We start from the raw sequence: 5,128 nt of genomic DNA, 5'->3' as shown, positions 1-5,128 counted from the left end.
CTGAAAGTTACCATACTCACATTTTCCGTTCTTGGATTATTCTCAGTGTTACTCGGAAGTTGGCCCGGTCTTCTTTCATTCATTTGATGTGCAAGCTGTCCCAGCTGTTTTTCAATGTTGAGAATGGATGCCTGCCGATTCCTCAACATATTTCTGGTCTCTTGCATTGCTACATCATGATCATTGTGTCTTTTTTCGGACGCGGTTATGAATCTAGTGAGCATTTCTTCTAAATTGGCCTTCTTTTCCATCACCGGCTCTTCCTTTTGATAGAATCCCCTCTCCTTCTGCTTGTATTTCTCCTCCTTAGCCTTTTTATATTCTTCGTATGGGAGCCATTCCTTCTTCGGTTTCCTCCAATCTTCGTCGTATTTATCGCCACCAGAGTAAAACACTTGAGCCTTTTTATTTCCATTTTCGTCTCGATCACAATCCTTGGTGAGGTGTGGCCCGCGACAATTTTCACATCCAACTCAAATAGCATGGATTGTTTGATCCATTTTTGTCATCCTTCTATCTAGACTATCGAGCTTAGCTATTACCGTCGCCATGCTATCATTCACTGAGTTCACTGCTCCCCGATTTACTTCATTTCTCGGATTGTGGTATTCTCTAGAATGCTTAGAGAATTCTTCAATTAACTCCTTGATTTCCGGAGGCGGCTTTCTGGTGAGCGGGCCTTGTGAATCGAGTAGTTGCCTTGTGGTGACATTGACTCCATCATAAAAAATGGAGACTTCTTGTTGGCTATTAAGGTCATGATGTGGGCAATTCCTAAGCAAACCTTTGTATCTTTCCCACACTTCATAAAGAGATTCACCGGGTTGTTACTCGAAGTTGACGATGGCTTTCTTTAACTTAGCTATCTTGGAAGGCGGGCAAAAATGGTCTATGAATTCCTCTTTCATCATGGCCCATGTTGTGACCGATCTGGGAGGAAGTGACTTGAGCCAATCCTTCGCAGCACCTTTAAACGTGACTGGGAGCATGCGAAGTAGCTGGGTCTCGCGAGGCACATTTGGTACATTGAAGTAGTCAGCCACATCATTTACTTCATCCAAGTGCTTATAGGCGTCTTCGTGATCTTTCCCGTAAAAAGGAATCTCCTTGAGTTGAGCAAGAATATGGCCCTTTAGCTCGAAAGTAACGGTTGCGGGAATTGCGGGTTGCACAAGTCCCGGGTCGGTGTCATCACGCATCCTCTTCTTCCATTCCCCCATGGGGATTTCATCGATATTAGCCATAGCGGTAGCTAGATCGTCTTCAAACTCGGATGTGTGCTCGTATGTGGGTTCGTCTTCTTCCTCGGTCTCGTACTCGGTGTCTTTTTGAATTGGGTCTTCGATTGTCAACGAGGCACTAGATGCTCCTGATTTGTTGCTCCTTTTCTTGCTGAAAACGGACTTGAGGTTTTTGAGTGGTGAGTTCTTTGAAGAAGCGGATTCTCCAACGGTTTTGCCTTTGCTCCTTCTTAGTGCGGTTTTCGGATCTTCAAGAGGGGGAACCAGAGGTGTATCAGATCCTCGGGTCATGAAACAACTGCAAACAGAACAGAAAACGCGTAAAAAGAACAAAAAAATATAGTAAAATTAAAGCTGATTTAGCGTCGTACTCGCTGAGTCTGCGCGAATGCACTCGGCGAGTCCAAGGTAAAATCAGTTTTTTTTTTTTTTTTTTAAATTTTATTTTATTTTTATATACTACCTACTAAATTAAACAGAAATTAACTTTGTGTAAGATAAATCTCACACAAAGGATCGATTGAATTAGATTTTTAATGCTAATTTTAGAACCGTTCCCCGGCAACAGCACCAAAAACTTGATGTGCGTAAACTCACTTAGTTTTAATCCTACTTTTAATTGTAAAATAAATACAAAGTCAGTGTACCTATCAATTGTGGAATAGTTTAAGCAAGTAGGGTACCGAACACAGGGAACGACAAATTAAAAATAAAAACTAATTCTATCTAAATTAATTAATAAGTAGAGGGTTTTCTCTAGTTTTACAACACTAGAAACTTACTAACTATTACTTAATCTAAAAACTAGAAAAACAAAGAATTAACTAGATTCAATAATATGAAGGAACTTCTGTTTAGTTCAAATCAATTGATCCTATGGTTGATTTCAAGGTAATAGTGCAATGGATTAATTCTTTTGTTGGTTACCGATTCAAGTGATTAGGTTAGCGTTCACTATACTAATCCTTAGCAAATAAACTAACTTAAACAGTGATCAGTTGTCTAATTCAATTTAGTTCACTAGATTAATTATTCGGATTACTTTAGACTCACAATAGTTAATCAATTTGGTTTTAATTAACTCCTTGTTGATGGTCATCACACAAGCTTGCACATAAATTTACTTAATTTTCTTATTAATCCTAGTTTCATGTTCATTAGTCCTAGACATATAACAAAGTAGTCACAAGATATATGAGGTTGATAATCAAACAATGTTCATGCTATTTAATTACCTTCCTATTAACAGAAAATTAATTATCATTCACACACAAGGTTCTTTAGCAAGCTAAAATAACAAATAAATCACCAACATTAAATTAATCCTACCAATGATCAAACCATAGTCTCAATTTTGTATCCCCAAACAGAAGTTTAAGAGTTTTAGCTCATGATTGAAGTAAATAACAGCACAAAAACGAATTCTAATTGTCTAACCATAGTGGAAAACAAAAGATTAAGTATAATGATGGAATTTGCCTCAAATCTCCTTCGAGATTGAATTGTAGCTTCTATCTTCGTCTTCTAGGGTTTCTCTAGCCTCTGAATCGCAGCTAATTACTCCAGAATTATCCCAGAAGTTTTTTTTCCTCGATCTGAGAAGTTATCTATATATTTGCGTATCTACTCGTCGAGTCAGGTGGCGACTCGTCGAGTCCGTCTCACAATATCCGTATGCGATAAGCATCTGGGTTCACGAGTCATTATCCTCACTTGGACTCGCCGAGTAGTCGATCCTACTCGCCGAGTAGGTGCTATTTTTGGTGTTTTTATTCTTTATCCAATTCCCGAGCTCCTAACCGCTTCTCCTGCTTCCTTTTGCTTCCGAGCTTCGTTTTTGGACTGAAAATACAATTCAAACACTTTTAAGTACCTTTTGTCCATGAAATGCAATAATTTAGCTAATAAATGAATAAAAATCTATACTTAATACAAACTAAATATGCACATATCAGCCTTTGTGATAATTGTCTGGTTTGCTATTACTTGATGTGTTGTATGTGCCAGTGTGATATGTTTTATGTGATAACGGTAGTAGGAGGGGAATAGTCCCCCGATTCAGTTGTTAGGACCGAAGGGTAGGTCGGACACCCCAGATATGTCTGACAGCATGTTTATGATATGTTATTATGTGATAGTAGTAAGGGGTAAAATAGTCCCCGTGACCGGGTGAGATAGACCAGAGGGTAGGCAGGCACCCTAGAATAGCCTGACACAGGTAGGTCAACACACCAGAATGGCTTGACATGGGTAGGTCAGCACCCCATAATGGCTTGACATGGGTAGGTCGGGCACCCCAAAATTGCTCGACATTATGTATGATTGTATGGTATGTGGTATGATGGGGGAACTCACTAAACTTCATGCGTACAGTTTTTAGTTTTAGTTTCAGGTACCTCTTCAGCTAAGGGGAAGGAGCCAATAGGGTATCAGCGCATCGCACACACATGATTTCCACGTGAGAACCCTGGGATTGTACTATGATATTTTACTATTTGATGATATGGTTTTTGAGACTTGTGATTTGTGACTTGATGTTTGAAATGATAACCACGATGTTTTCCGTAAACTATTTTCATTAGCAATGTAATTAAGCAAAAAAAAATTAGGTCTCGGTTTTGGGATGTTACATCCTTACCTTATGCAATCAAATTAGAACTCATATAATTCACATGCACAGTCAACTTAACTGGAATGGCATAGAAACAAGAATATGTTAACATGATAGGTTATAAACCTTAGGTTGTGTGCTAGTGATTACCTACCAGTTTCATTATTGATTGACTCTTAAAACTTTTCAATACCATTAAGACTCCCACTGACTTCTTGACATATAATATTATCAGTAAAGGAACATTACTTAACCAAATATTCAAGAATTAGTGCGAGTTCTTATCCAAAACAACACTTCATATAATTGGTCTTAGTTGGTCTTTATTTTATCCAAAACATCACAACTTTCAATTTCAAATATGTAAGAGTAAGAAACATTTCTACTCCACATTTCACGAGGTGTTATAAACCTACTTAGAACATGTTACTTAAGGTACAAGTTGGAGTAACTAGAATATAACTCTAAAACTTGACTTTGGAACGAAGTATGATACATCTTCTTGATTTAACCATTTCAACAATTCCTGATTCCTCTTCTTAGTCATATGAATGCACTAAGGTGTCCTTAGAGGATCAATTGTGACATGGTTCCATAATCCTTAGGATGATCATAAAACATGATACTAAAGCACTCTTCTTTCCTTTCAGATTGGTGAAACTTCTATCCTTTTGCCTAATTGATTATTCTTATTCGTTCCGCTATACTTTGAAAATTTTCAAGGTATTAGAATTATACTTAATCTTTTAAGTATAATCATATTTACTGAACCATTAGAAAATCATGATGAATAGCTTTTATCATCCTTTGTGGTGGATCTGATCAATCCACATCAATGTGTACTAGATCCTCCAGTCTTTCACTTGACTCACATATACATGTGAACAAGGAATTAGCCATAATTTCCCAAGGATCAAGATTCTCATACATCTCATAATTCAATATTGCATGATTCCAAGTTTCTTTCCAATTGAAACTTGGGTGATAAGAATCCTTCCTCACTTGGTAAATTAAGACACTACCACAAAATGATATAACTAAGAATCAAATCCATTTTCAATATTGCTAACAATAGAAATATAAACACCAATTTTCACAAATGACATTGCAAGGAAACATAAAATAAGATAAAATCAAAATTTTATTTTATTGATAAAATGCGGAAAACTTGTCCTTACAATGCAAATACAAATAAAAACTATGTTTCTAAATATTCCTAAGCAATCTATCGTAACTCCTAAGTAGCAGCTAAAAAATCCGATCATCAAACCACGTG

General features: G+C 37.0%; 1 non-coding gene across 1 annotated transcript; it reads left to right on the top strand.

The window, feature by feature from the left end:
• Positions 1 to 753: 753 nt before the first annotated feature.
• On the top strand, positions 754 to 860 carry LOC145007811 (small nucleolar RNA R71). Its single transcript, XR_013663175.1, has one exon. It is a non-coding gene; the product is annotated as a small nucleolar RNA R71 (small nucleolar RNA).
• The last annotated feature ends 4,268 nt before the right edge of the window (positions 861 to 5,128 follow it).

This window comes from Lactuca saligna, chromosome 7 (genome assembly GCF_052625555.1).
Source record: "Lactuca saligna cultivar CGN05327 chromosome 7, ASM5262555v1, whole genome shotgun sequence".
NCBI lineage: Eukaryota > Viridiplantae > Streptophyta > Magnoliopsida > Asterales > Asteraceae > Lactuca > Lactuca saligna.
Note: the sequence above shows the minus strand (reverse complement) of the source record. Positions and strands in the feature narration are given on the sequence as shown.